We start from the raw sequence: 15,767 nt of genomic DNA, 5'->3' as shown, positions 1-15,767 counted from the left end.
AGCTGTCCCGTGCCGTGAACACACAGTTTCATGGAGTTAAGTGTCTTAAATTACTGGGCAAACTCCAACGAGTGTGCACTGACCCTGCATCGTTCTCTCGGACTGAGCACAACCATGCCCTGTGGTGACGTGCCCAGGCAACAGGCAGTCACTAGCAATCACTCTCAGTCCAGCCCTTGGCTTGGGAATTCGCCTTGGAAAAAGGCCAGCAACCTTTTGTCAATAAAATATTAACAGATGCACACACTGTTCGCAGCTGGTGATGACCAGCTACTTAGAGCCAACTATCACACAATTATTAGATCATGTATTATCTATTCACGTCTTTTCAATCAGAAAATAAACACTTGATGCAACATTTAAACTCATCAAATAGCCAAATCTTAGTCTTTCCTGATCAAATGACTTTGATTCTATTTAAAAAATATCAATAATAAAAACAAGATACACAAACAAATATCAAAGACATCTTGCAAGCCATTTAGAGAAACTACACAACATCATAAACTTAAATAAACTTAATCTGTCACCCATACAATTTATCTATCAAAGAGTTTTATTGAATCAGAAGATACCGAGAGTGCCCTTAAGTGAAATTATCTCAGACCAAAAACAGATTTTCTATCTTTCTAAGACAAAATAAATACAACTAAACTCAATGACCTGCACAGATGAAAGCTATAATGAAGTCAAAGAGGACAAACATGCTCTCCAATCCATCTTTCTATGACATGATTATGCCTAAGCTAAACTGTCCTCCAATCTCTAGTCATTCTTATGTCATATTCGGTCAGATTCAGTAGTTCAAATGAGCAAAATGCTAATACATTCGCATACATCAGTCAACCTGATTACACTTCACAGGCAATTTCATCAGGCAGCTCCCAATCAATAACAAAACAATTATAAAACAGAGGCCATGTCAAATTTGCATCCTAATAGACAGTGTAATACATGCCTTACCTGATGTGAAAGACGAAGCAGTGACAACCAAACCAAGAAGTTATTGGAGTATTTTTGTACTGTCACAGTAAAGTACCCAAACAAAGCATAAAACTACAGATTTCAACAATGTTCTGTTTGTAGTCTATAAAGCAAAATGCTGCAACTAAACACCAACAAACTGCTCTCAGTGACTGTATGGACAATCTGAGTATTGGGCACCGGATGACGCTGGAGTGACACTTTGTGAGTGTGTTGGGGGGTTGGGTGTGTGTGTGTGTGTGGTAACAGTGTGATCAGTTCATGCTCAGTGGCGTCCATTCACATTTTGCTCAGATTTCTATCTTGAAACACAAAACATTGAGTCTAGTGGTGTAAACTCATTTGTAAAACATTTGCTCCAGAACTGTAATAAAGTATAATTTTGCGATACTTAAAGGGGCAAAAAGCAAAACCGTTTCACCGCTAGGTTTGCTGTTGTGCACTGCCTGTAGACCAAAACAAAGAGTGTCATGAGCCACTCCTCCCTCTACCTCTGCTCTCCACCCCCCCCCCCCCCCCACTCGCCTTGTCTGTGCAGCCCAGCACCGTAGCATCTCCACGGACTATTACATCCAGACGGTCCCGGTGTTTCTTCTGCAGGCTCCACGTCACTCAGCTGCCCGATATACCCGCTGCTTCTTCCCACATTAACCTGAATAACAAACCAGGGCTCGGTGCTCCGGTTGGATCCAAACGGAGAGCCGGGGCTAACGTTAGCTGGGAAGCTAGCGAAGGCTAACTGGCTGTGCTGGCAGCTGAGTGAAGTGGAGCCTGAGGAGGAAGCACCGGTTAGCCCCGGTTTCACTGCAGGCAGATTCACCCGCCACAGGGGCGAGGAAATAAAACCTAAACAGCCAACTTAGTTTAGCAGTTAGCAATGTCTTTCACTCACTCTCAGTCTCTGCTGTGTTTAGCTATTTCCCTGCTTTCCTGTTAGCGTTAGCACTAGTCGGCTGCCATGCGAATCCACGAGCCCGCCAGGCTCACGGAGAAGAGTAGGGACGTTAGTGTTAGCACTAGTCGGCTGGCACACTAACGTTCCTACTCTTCTCCGTGAGCCCGTGAGCCCGCGGCTCATGGCTCCGGCTCATGCAGAGTAGGGACGTTAGCGTAAGCTCCTGGAGTTAGCACTAGAGCTACTACGGCTACTGGAGTAACTTACAGCTATGGAGCGTTTCTACCAGCTCTACCAGCTATATATTACATTTATTACAGGTACCATCATCATTGAAGTAGGCAGGGAAATAGCTAAACACAGCCCGCCAGGCTGCCCGCCGGGCTACATTTTACAATGCTAATTGCAAATGTTAGCTGGGCTGCCGGGCTACTCACCTAACACAACCGTAACACCTGACCCATTGCTGGGACCGAGCCGCTAGTAACTCAAGCTCCGGACATTAACCCATGCTACAACTGTAACATTAAATTTAATTGAATCGACATAGCGACATGTGTCTAATGTTACTGTAACACTAATTAAAACAGACATTTGACTATTCACATGAACGTACATGAACGCGCAGCCGGACCGGCTTGTAAACAATGGGCTAGAGATCAACACAGAGAGAGGGTGTGTGACGTCATGCTATACTCCAAATGAAATTACACCTCTAGTTCTTCACATAGCAATTTTTTAAATCCTTCAATCTAGAAATGATGAATTTTGCTTATTGCTCCTTTAAACTGTACCTTAGTATTCCTGTAATGTATTTTATGCTATATTTCAGATGTAAAAGCTGTACATTTCACTCCTATGCATTTACTTGTCTTTATATATCTCTACAATATCAAAAATCCTTATCCTTATAAAGAGTGTCATCATTATGACTGAACATCTATCACATAAACTATAACCAATTCTTAAGGCTACGTTCACATACTAACCACACGGTGGAGCCATGCTAACATGACACCATTAGCCACACAAACTCTTGACCACCCCACTTGAACTGTGTCAGCCAGTGTCACCACTAGATGGCTCTAAAAAACTGGTTTCCTGTTAAGTAGATGGAGCAGTAGATGATGAGTGCCTCTGAAACCCTGCTCAGATGTTGGTGGTAATCCTCTTACTGCTCCAGACAGGAGAATAAATTCAATGCATGAATCAGATTGTGTGATCTGCTGCACAAAGATGATCAGAGTGAGAACAATCCAGGATACCTAAAGACTGAGGCAACGTTTAAGTGGACCTACAGTGCATAGCTGGGATCGAGATAGTTTAATTAGGTGTTATCTCTGTATGTTTTTATATGAGATAAGACTTAATTGATCCCTGAGGGGACATTCACAAATAACAGCAGGAAAGAGGATGATTAGAGGTAAAAAACAAAGAACTACTTGGATGAAATTAATGGAAAATATAAGAAATTAAACCAATTAGAGAAGTCATATTAAAAAGCTGCATACATGATATACATTACAATACCTTAGACTAAATATGTGTGCAAATATTTGTGCAGAAGACGTCCAGTAGTGCGACTCCAGCATCCATGATGTGTGAATTATGTGGTGTTCAGGTACAAGTATGAATAATAAGTATAATTCATATAGTAATATATTAAAGTACAGAAAGTTAAATGTAATTTATGTGCAGTATATTTCATGTAAACACAGAAATTTATTTGAAGAAAAAGCGATACACCAGTTTTTAAGGCTCTAGGTTCTATAAAGAGGATGAAAAGGAAAATACAACTTCTGCACACAGCACAGCACACATTTATTCTACAAAATTAAAATGGAGTTTAACAGACTATATTATTTAATATATCAGGTCACCCTTCAGAATTTCATTTAAATCTGCTTAATTATAATTAAAGAATAGGCCTTTAAACTGAGCACTAAACACTAAACCAAGAGAAATTAAATCAAGTTGTCCACCCTTCAGTTTCTTTTGATACCCGCCTCTCAATATATATATTTTTTGAGTCTTTCTTTATCTTCACTTGAGTGGTTGTATTTTCCTTGACATTTTTTGTTCAGTTCAGTCATTTGTTTTGTTTCATCTCACCTTGGATACGTCTGAATTTAGCTTATAAGTGAGCAGGATATTAACAGGAGGCTGAGTTTCTGTAGTTGGAGTTAGGGCTGAAACGATTCCTTGAGTAACTTGAATACTTTGATTACCAAAAAGAGTTGTGGCTTTGTTAAATTCAGTACAACTATACACCATGACCATGGCAACGATGACACTGAGTGACAGACCTGCCATTAAGTGACATTCTCCTCTTGATTTAACATTTGTCTGATATCTCTTGTTAAACTCTTTCCACAGAAATACGGGACAAACTGCATCCTGTACTGAATCAATAAGGGACACTACATTTTATTTTTCATAAGGGACGAGGGGGCAACTCTGTTGTCTACGTGCCTCACTGTGGCACTTGCATCAGTCACACCACTTATCCTCAGTTTTACTATCCTTACTTTTATCCAGACGTCTGCAGGAAAAGAGTTTGTAACTTTTATGGACACCACTGCACTACTTCACTACTGTAAAGTTATTTGACTCAGAAAGTAGTGATGTCACCACCACACTAGTGAGAATGCTGTTAAATTGTTGTGAGCTACTTCCTAACACTGATTATTTTTGACAGTGTGAGAAATAGTGTCGTAGCGTGAGTACGTATGAAATCGGTCATTTGCATGACTGGTGGGCAGCTCTGACTTTCAAAAAAGGAAACAAACGTGTTGCTCATTTCTCTCATTTCAGAGACCTTCCTAATTTTCTCTTTTATATATTACGATTGTCTCTAAATAAAGCTAAAGTAATTTAATGAAAACACACAGTATTTTTTATCCAATTACTCAGTTAATTACCAAAATAATCTATAGAATACTATTAAAGAATCCCACCAGTAGGGACTACACTTTTTATTCATCCTACCATTGTGTCTTTAGAAGGATAGATTATTACTTGGTTTCCCATTATCTCCTTTCGTATGCTGCCTCATGTGACAAATGGGCCAACTTAGTATCAGATCATGCAGAGGTGACTCTTCACGTGCTGCCACCTCAAAATATTAGTTATTTTACCTGGGATCCAACGGGAGAATCTGGGGCATAAATATCGATCAGGTGGCTCCTTGGCTCGCCCAAAAGCAGCAGCAGTCGTCAAGAGTTTCATCATGAAAAACACAGCCTGTGAACCATAAAGTTTAACTTCAGTAAAGTCCATTTCTGTTTACAGGTACAGATAAACTGCAGGATCTTGCTGGTATCTTCTAATCTTTTATCGCTCTTATCACTCTTGCCACTCAAATACTTACAAAACAGAACACAAAGCAGTGTCTGTGTCAGAAAATAAAACTTTTTTGTTAGCCCCAGTTTGTGCCTCTCGTGTAATAATATATATATATTCAAGTCTAAAAGATAATCAACCGGCAATTTTTTTTTCCTTGCCAGCTTCTCTGTAGCCAAATTGTTGCGAATGTGACAATAAAGGACTTGAGAGGGAAAATTCAGATAGATATAAATACAGATAAATAGAGAATGTTTGCAAAAATTGGAAAAGTAAACTACAGCATAATATCGTAATGTTTTTGTGTGGCAATATTGTGTCGACACACAGATGCCACATATCGATTTTCTTATTATATTAATTATAAATATTACAAATACAAATTCAACTTTGTTGGCCCACGACAATAATAAAATTAACTGATTTTTAGGGCTGCAACGATTAGTCAACTAATCAATGACTAGTCGAGTATTAAAATAATCAGTGACTATTTTAGTAGCTGACTAATCGGTCTGAGTCATTTTTCATAGAAAAGTACTATAAAAGTACCCCAAAATACTCTTATTGCAGCTTCTTATGTTCAGATATTGGCAGCTTTACACACTCTCCCATGACGGTGAACTAAAACCCTTTGGCGTGAGTATGAAACAAGACATTAGATGACATCATTTTGGGGTTTGGAAGAGACAGACCGACATTTTTCAACATTTTAGCACATTTTTCGATAAAACGATTAGTCGACTAATCGAAGAAATAATCGACAGGTTAGTAGACAATGAAAATAATCGTTAGTTGCAGCCCTACTATTCAGTTCACTAGATTCATTTTGCTGCAATAAAAATGACTGAAGTGAGATGAACAATGTGAACTGAACTTTATCCTATTAGATAATACATACAGATGTTGACAAAGCTTTCCTTTGGGGACATAATTTGCTTTTGAAAAAAAGTAATTAATCGCAATATATCTAGGGATGCATGATAATATCGGCACGTCATCAGTATCAGCTGATATTGGCTTTAAAATGAACTACCAGAATCAGCCAACATGCTATTCCTTAATGTTGCACTTAATTAATATTACATACACTGGAAAATATCGTATTTCATGTCTCTCTATCTGCTGGTGGGCCATCACGAAAAGAGTATGCATGCATGATGTGATGTTAATTCCACTACAGAAGAGACTTGATGATCACTAAAATTAGGTGGGGAAAAAACTGAATTTATACCAATATCGGTATCTGTAATTGCCAATTAAGTTGTTACATATCGGCATATTGGATATCTGCCAAAAAAGTCCAATATTGTTCATCCTGAAATATATCGCAATATATTTTATCCCAATACTCAGCATATCACAAGTTTCACAGTGTTTAAAATCATAATAATACTGTGTCATGACTTAAATATGCTGAAAATATTTTACTTTGTGGCCTCTAGTGATTCCTACTCCTAATAGTAAGTGATTTCATCGTGCCACAGTTGAAATAAAAGCACACTCTCTGGTGTAATAGTGCCTAAACAATAAATCATATTTTGTTTGTTTATATGTCGTATCATTGCACTATATTATTAATCTAAACATAGTGCAATGATACGACATATAAACAAACAAAATATGATTTATTGTTTAGGCAATATTACACTCTCTGGTGTAATATTGCCTAAACAATAAATCATATTTTGTTTGTTAATATGTCGTATCATTGCACTATATTATTAATCTAAACCTTCACTAATTCAATTCATCAAATAAATATAGTGGAGTAAAAAGTACATTATTTCTCTCTGAGATGTAGAAGTGTAAAATAGCACTCAAGTAAATCTTTTTCATAAATCTGTTGTAATATACAGGTCTGTAATTCTCTGCCTATTGATTTTATTCGTACTGTCAATGTCAAAATTAGCTTTAAAAAGCTCACAAAGAAATATCTGGCCAGGCAACAAGATAAACGCCTTGCACTATTTTAATTTACTAATGTTCTTATTTCTATATCATCATTTTTTATAAAATAAATTACCCTGTTTTTCTGCTTGTTTTATTATAATTCGTGTTTGTAGTGTCTTCTTGCTGCTGCTATGCTGAATTATGATTACACTATCCTTAATTTCTTTCATTTGTTATTTAATAATTGTTTTCAGATATTGATCTGTCTGTATTCCTATTTAATGTTTGCACTGTACTTTAACGTGTAGGACCCTGGGAAGACTGGAGGTACAATCATGTGTTTCTAATGGGGATCATTGAATAAACAATAACGTACAAACACCCCAGAGACGTTACTTGAGGAAATGCACTTAGTTATGTTACTGTCCACCACTGGACGTCTAATAAACTATTATAATAAGCAGCATAACAGTGAACTTCCATGATCCAAATTGGGTTTAGTATGTCATTAATCTAAAGTTTTGTTACCATATTATGTTATTATACTTATTTTATTTTAGTATATAGCAATTTGGTCAACTCTGGTTCTTTAAAAACGTGCTTGATAAATACATTTTATCGGATCCCCATACATTAGTTCAACCATGTAGTGTACAAATTAAAACAAAATGGCCGCCGCCGTCTACCCACCTGGATACAAAAGTCAACTAACCGCTGTCAGGTGGCTGTTTACCAATAAACGGGAGGCACAAACCGTCGCTACTCTCAGCGAGCAAAACAATTTAATCATTTCTATCGCTTTCTGTTACAAACAACTACTTTCTACCTTTATATACATAGTCATGACCGTGAACACGAGCTAACGGCACCATAGTTTGAAGCTTTTACACACTTACCGTCATCGAAACACGTCAATATGTCGCATCCTTCTTCATCTTCCGGTAGACAGCAACATCCCGGAACGCAGACACTCTGTCCTGGATAACTTTAACATTAACTTTTATGTTATAAAACTTGATTTTTCTCACTAATTAAACCAGTTTGCGACGTGTAAGTCTTACTTAGCCAGACTATGCTCATTTTCTTCTTCGCTGTCTCTCCATGATTGGTTTCACCTCTACTCACTACAAACCCCTTGTTCAGGCAACAGGCGCCATCTTGTGGACATTCAGGGGAACTGCAATAAATTAACTACATTTGATAATAAATAAATAAAATAAATTTAAAAAAAAATAGATAAATAAATAAAATACAACAATAACAACAATATTATGAGGTTCATTTATTTATTTATTTTTTAATAATTTCCTTATTTAACAGCAGTACAGAAGTACAAACTGATAGCAGGAGGCATAATAACAACGATAGAAAATTAAAAATATAGCACAAGTTATTTCAAAAAATTAATGGTAGCAATAATGATACTAATAATAAAATTAATTTAAAAAATCATAGCAGGGGGCATAGGTTATTACAAAAACATTAAGGGTTATAATGATAATAATGATAAAATTAAAAAAGAAACAATGGCGTCAAACAAACATACATGGTAATGTACAATACAGGAGCAAGTCAAAGAGCAAACTTTTTTTTTCTTCTTTATTTTTGTGTTGTTTTTGAACATAACAATTAGAGGATATAAGCGATGGCGTGGGACCAGGTGGATAGTGTCTTAGGATTTGCACCTGTGGCTGTAGATTTTTTTATAAGACACATATCATAAAACATTACAGCCCAGACTCTTTTCACAACAATGCTTGGATCAAACCAGCTTATAAGAACTGTCTTCTCAGCTGTCGAAGCAGCACAACCAATATTTAAATTACAATGAAATTAAATGAAAAACAAACACACATACAGTACATACTCCCATACAAATCCTTATACATATCGTAGAGACATTGGCTTAGAGAAAGTTCTGTGTCATTTATGTATGTGGAGGATGAGGCAAAGATCACAAGATGGATGATGACAACATTAGAAAAACGGTGTTTTTGTAAAGCCATATAAGTAATAATGCAATGTACATAAAATAATGTCAGACATTTTTACTTCTTAATCTATTACTTTCACAGCAATGCTATGCAGGTCTATTGCTGTTGCACATCCTGACATGTTGGTGGAATAATCAGCAATTGTGGTTGGTAACAGTTCTGGTCTACACATAGTAAAACAAACTGTATAAATCCAAATTCTTCCTTGCTGTTGTAAGTTTCTGTACTTAAGAGCAGGAGAATGAAGAGGTAACAACAGCAGGATGACAGAGTATATTCTATCAAACATAATAAATGACAGATATCCATAAATTAGTATTATTAACAACCATAGATTGATAGTATGCAGGTAATCACAGTGACTGATGATGTTATTAAAGACAGGGTTATGAAACAAGAGCAGACATAAAGTGGAAGGCATCACATAAGACTGTCGACATTCCTTGGCTCATCCACCTCCAGTCAGAGTTCAAGGTCCCATCTGAGCCGAGAGCCTCCGACACAGCAGGAGCAACATACTCTGTCTGAGGAGGATTTACAGCAGCTCCTGAGAAACGTGAAACACAATTTTAATCAGCTTAGTGTCAGAGGTCAGAGGTCGAGCTCAGACCCCCACAGAGAGTGGAGAAAAACCAGCAAAGAAACCAGATGTGGAGACCAGAAGAAGAGAAGCTTGACTATATTTACCTAAGTTCTGTGCATACGTACTAGTTCACTACAGTGTTTATGACTGTCTTATTTTGAAAAATATTAATGTTACCCTTTAATAGATAATTGCAGGTCTTTGTATTTTTACTAAAGTAAAGGAACTCCATACGTCTTCCACCACTGCAGGAAACACTGTATGTTCTAAAGATAATGTCTCTATTGAATAATCCTCGTACGGACTTTTGCTCTTGGCACGTGAATAATCTTCTTTTATTTAGTTCCAGTTTTATGTGTGTTCAATCATTTTTTAATGTATTCATCTGCATGTCAGGATTCAAATTTCATATTCCCGACTCGCTCCTTGTTCCATCCCTCCAGTGTATCTGTTCATCACCTCGGTGTCTTGTTCTCTTATCATCCTCCTTCAACAGGAGCATCTTCACATGTTCATAGTAACTCATTAATTTCTGCCACGCCGCTTAATGAATCAACCAATGCATATCACAAAGATAAGGCATTATCCTTTGTTTGAAGAGTCCTCTGTGGAATAATCCAGTGAGACCGTCACTCTGACAAACACACACACAGCTTTTTATATCTGATGGCACATGTGGGGTGCAGATCGGGACCTCGGGGCAAAGAAAGCTGATTTGACTTGGTTTTCTGGATTTAGCCCTGATACGTACACATATGAGCACCAACACATGTGAGAGCACACAGTGACATACAGTGATGATGAAAAATGTGCTTCAATAACTCTATGGCAGGATTTGAAGACTATTTCTTAAAGTTTACATCAAATATTGATGTGTGTTCAGAGGTTTCTGAACCACAGCACAGTGTCATTCATTAATTATGTTAACATTACGTCTTCAGTCATTTATCAATATCTCAAATGCAGTAGAAGCATGATTACAGAGACTCTAAAAAGCAACAGGAGTGCAGATGTTTGTGCTCTTTAAACCTCGCCAGTATTCTAAGGACAGAGGGTGTTGTATGTTACGTGATTTGGGGCTTTATAAATAAAGTTGATTTGACTTGAGAGCTGCTATTAATCCAATTTCTACTTTCAACTTTAAAGCTACTCTTACCTTTCTTGCATTTCACACAGCACTCAGAAAAAATGTGAACATCCACAACTCCTGGCTCCCTCCAAAGTCCCATCCCCCTCCTCCTGTAACTCCACCTCCCTCCAAAGGCCTACTCCCCCCCTCCTCCACTACATCCTCATTACGTCTATGATAGACGTAAGTGTTGGCAAAGTAACATTAGATACACGGAAGTGTACACGGAGTGTAACGTTACAACCAAGACAATCAAATGCAACCCTGGAGTTTTAAAACTCAACTGGAGTCAGTGACGACTGATGAGTTTTAGAATAAGGTTACAGTGCTAGCGTTAGATAGTAGCGTTAACGTTACTAGTAAGTGGAAACGCACAAGGAAGATAACGTTAATGTTTTAGAGGCTACACTACAGTAGGCTAATGTTAGCCATTAGCAACTGGATGCTGTGTTGTCATATATAATGTTATAGCCTATGTTACATTAGTGGCAAACTAAACATTACGTTACCTTTCCTGCACAGTCAAACACAACCCCGGAGTTTTGAAACTTATCCGGGGTCAGTGATGACTGATGAATTTCATAATATAACATAAACGCTAATGTTAGATTAGTAGCGTTAACGTTACTTGTAAGTGGAAACACACAAGGAAGATAACGTTAATGCTCCAGGGCTACGCTATAGTAGGCTAATGTTAGCCATTAGCAACCTATGTTACATTAGAAGCAAACTAAACATAATGTTACCTGTCCTGCACAGTCAAACGCAACCCCAGAGTTTTGAAACTTATCCGAAGTCAGTGATGACTGATGAGTTTTATAATAGAACATAAACGCTAAAGTTAGATAGTAGCGTTAACGTTACTAGTAAGTGGAAACGCACAAGGACGATAACGTTAATGTTTTAGAGGCTACACTACAGTAGGCTAACATTAGCCGCAACTGGATGTTGTGTTCTCACAGGGTCTCTGCAGGTTTCAACAAGTCAAATTTAAGACTTTTTAAGACTTTTTTAAGACCATAATGAATACAATTTAAGACCCATTTCACATCGATAAATTCGATAAATTCTGACCGGGCAGCACAGGTAGCCTACTTCAGTTCCGCTTTGTAGTTACGTTATAGCGTCCTCAAAAATCCAAACATTTAAAAGCGAGACTGAAGTTTATGCATGTTTTAAATAAAAGTAACGTCAATAGATTTTTAAGACCTTTCAAAATCGTATTTAAGACCTTTTATGAGATTTTATGAGAATTTTAGACATTTTAAGGCCTTAAATTCAAATTATTGGATTTAAGACTTTTTTAGACTTTTTAAGACCCCGCGGATACCCTGTCTCATATATAATGTTATAGCCTATGTTACATTAGAGGCAAACTAAACATAACGTTACCTGTCCTGCACAGTCAAACGCAACCCCGGAGTTTTGAAACTTATCTGGAGTCAGTGATGACTGATGAGTTTTATAATAGAACGTAAACACTAACGTTAGATAGTACTGGTGACTGGCAACTAACAAGGAAGATAATAAGCGAGCTGTTACGTCAGTCGGAGGCCTCCACGTGGGGAAGACAGACAGGACGCTCGGCCAATCCTTGCATTCCGAATGCATTCCCGAAAGCAATGATTGGTCGGAGTTTTCTTAGAACCATATGAGAATGGTACAATTATGAGTTTTCATCTCTGGTGGAATTCACTTAAATTTTAGTGTGCCATCAGCTTATTAATAGCATTTTAACCTAAACAAAGTTAAGCGTAAAATTTCCAGAAAGGTAAGTGTCGCTTTAAACCAAACTTGAATACTAAAACCAGTTCACAAAATGTTTAAAAAAGTATAAGAACGCAACTGCACCTCAGTGATTTGAAGTTGAAAACCTTAATGCTTTTTTTGCGATATCAGTGTCAGACACGGACGCCAAAGGGCACCATTTGTGGCATTGTGATACGCCACTGCGTCAGTTTGAAACACCTCTGGTAACAACGTAATATAGCGAGCTGGAAAGTCTCTATAGGGCAGGCGCGAGGGAGGTCCAACAAACCCTGGACTTTCACTCGGTAGCCTGCTGTTTGCTTCCTGTGTGAATGTTGAGCCAAACCATGATGATTTTTTTTGCAAACCTAACCACGTGCTTATGTTGCACAAGGAAATAAATGTCGAAACGAAGCGTTTGACCAAAGTTATAAGTGTGTTTTGAAAGAAACGATGCATTTAACGAGTTGAAACTAAACATAGCATGTGAAAGTGAAAGTGTATTTTGAGAAGACACAATGCATGGCACGTCCGAGAACGTCGACAGCAGACACAGGAGGATATCTGGCGGGTCATATTCAGACGTGTCGGGCCACTGACAAAGATGTGCTGAGAACACGATGTAGTCAACTCATGTTGCATTGTTGCACTGTCCATCAGCACACTGGTAAATTATGCAGTTTATTCATGAAATATAAAGTATTAACCAACAATACATATTGATATCATGTTGATGTAAGCTGTATTATCACAACACAAGTTTCAAAAGTCCGATAAATCAAAGATAATTTAGAATTCTGTGTCACAAAACTCCGAGACACAGTGTTCTGAATCCTCCGCTAAATAATAAAATGTCTCCCCTCGTCTTCCTCGATCACCTCCAGTGATTCCCTTCTCTCTGTCTTTTCCATCTGTGTGAGATTAAAGTCACAGCCTCCCCGCTGTTTCGACATGTTCCTCTTATCAAGCTCTCACTTTTTAATTTGAGTCTGATATGAAAGCAGGTGTCGGTGCAGATAAACAGATAAATGAAAGGAAAAAGTTGTGTCATTCTTGGATGAGTTCCATCTCTGTCTCTGATCGTGTCACATCTCTTCCTCGTCACTTGTTCAGACACGAGCCTTCACTACCTGCGCCGCAGCAGCTTTGAGGGGCGCAGGTGACAAATGAGATTGAATTCCTGCGTTTTCCTCCAGTGGGTTCTAATAACTCCGATCTGATGCGACAGACAGACAGACGAACGGACGGCGAGCGAGCTGTAGTGGAGCTGAGAGATAAATACACTCCATTCATGTGCAGTGCAACAGATCTGATTCTTTCATTACTACGATGAGCTCACATGCAATCAAGCAGGGCGGGCTGTGATCTGGTGACCTCGTGACCTTTAGTCACTGAGCCTTTAATTCACACAGAGACAAACACAGCTGATCTGTTTAGATTGAGATGCCTGTTAGTCTGTGTGTGTCATCATGGCGACATATGATCCTAGTGACATCAATAATAGCGGGACTCACTAGGCTGACCACAGAAGCTATGTCCATCTGTCTGTCTGTGGACACATGTTGTCAATGTGATAACATCGCAACGGTGCAAGATGCAGTAACAAAACTTTGCAGGTGTGTAGCTGAGATCAAAATGAAAGTAGAGCTCAAAGATGGGTGTGGTCCAAGCAAGTGGGCAGGAAGAAGTAGGGTAGGTAGATGAGAAGGGGCCATTAGCCTTGCACTTTACGCCCCTGGCTCATGAAACTTTTCAGGTGTGTAAATGAGATCACAATGAAGGCAGAGTTTGACATACAGTATGACACAATAGGTACTCTCCTGCGTCTGCTTTGGACGTTCATGGACAACCTGTCAATTTAGCTTGTTACATGGGCTGTCTTTTTAGAATACTTACGTTCTCACAGGAAATGTACAGTCCTCGCTGAATGCATATAGTCTCTTCCAAAATAAACTTACAACGCTGGTAACACACTTCGTTTTTAGGTTTACTTCCTTAAGTTTAGGCAACAAAAGCATGTGGTTAGGTTTAATGAAAGACATCATAGTTTGGCTTAAAATGCACATGTGAAGTGAACAGTAGGATCCTGGTGTTTGTGGACTTTGTGCTCTTGTTAGGACAGTAGTTGCTGGCGTACTTACAAACTGCCTTCGACCGATGCGTGACATACAAAGGTGCCTTCCTGCGTCTGTGTCTGATGCCGACGTACACTGACAAAGCAGCAGCATTTGACGACTTGGGTTGCTGTCCACTGCCTCTAAAACTGATGTGCCCAGTGTGTATCAAACTATAACTAAAGGTACCTCTCTTCGTTGGCCTCTGATGCCAAGATCAGTGACAAAGCCATAGTATTCGAAGAGTTGGGCATGAGAGTGGGCACTGGAAGAAGGAGGTGTAGGAAGTAAGGAGGAGGCCCCACTTTACACACCTGATTGTCATTTGATTTAAGTCGTGGATAATTGTATCATGGCTGTAGCGATCCCACTGTAAGATGGTCTCTATGTAAATGTTGAAGCATGAAATCAATAAATATGAGACCACAAGTAAAATAACAAACTGACATAATAAATGTAAGTTACAACTATTATGTATCTGCTATCTTCTGGATAACACCACTGTAACACAGGGTAGTTTATATACATTATTAGAATATATTATAATATTTATGTGACTATACTGTTATGTAGTTTACTTTATAACAATGCATCTTATTTTTCAAAGTAATATAATATCTTAATCTGAAAAGATAATAGTAAAGCTTTCTGATAAATGTAGTGGAGTCAGAGTATGATATTAGTTGAGTATAAAGTAGCAGCAAATGGAAATACTCCTGCCATATATGTACCTGCAGATTTATTTATTTATTTATTTATTTATTTTACAGTTTTCAGGGTAAATCTGTGGAAATCTGCAGAATGTTTATTTATTTATTTATTTTTATCTATTTTATTTCTGTAGTTTCCAGGGGTGAATCTGTGGAATTCTGCAGGATGTTTATTAATTAATTAATTAATTTATTTATTTATTTTACAGTTTTCGGGTGTGAATCTGTGGAATTCTGCAGAATGTTTATTTATTTATTTATTTATTTATTTATTTTTATCTATTTTATTTTTGTAGTTTCCAGGGGTGAATCTGTGGAATTATGCAGGATGTTTATTCATTTATTTATTTATCTATTTATTTATTTATTTATTTATT

General features: G+C 37.8%; 1 protein-coding gene across 7 annotated transcripts in view; it reads right to left on the bottom strand.

The window, feature by feature from the left end:
* Positions 1 to 1,132, bottom strand: part of slc4a5b (solute carrier family 4 member 5b) — a 48,564-nt gene extending 47,432 nt beyond the window's left edge. For all 7 annotated transcript variants that reach the window (XR_013488131.1, XM_078162024.1, XM_078162023.1 and 4 more), the window contains exon 1: positions 964 to 1,132. The gene's annotated coding sequence lies outside the window, so the exon portion shown is untranslated. The remainder of the gene's footprint in view (positions 1 to 963) is intronic.
* Positions 1,133 to 15,767: the final 14,635 nt, after the last annotated feature.

The sequence above is a fragment of the Epinephelus lanceolatus genome, chromosome 19 (genome assembly GCF_041903045.1).
Source record: "Epinephelus lanceolatus isolate andai-2023 chromosome 19, ASM4190304v1, whole genome shotgun sequence".
Classification (NCBI taxonomy): Eukaryota; Metazoa; Chordata; class Actinopteri; order Perciformes; family Serranidae; genus Epinephelus; species Epinephelus lanceolatus.
The sequence above is the reverse complement of the archived record's forward strand: the minus strand, read 5'-3'. Positions and strand labels throughout refer to the sequence as shown.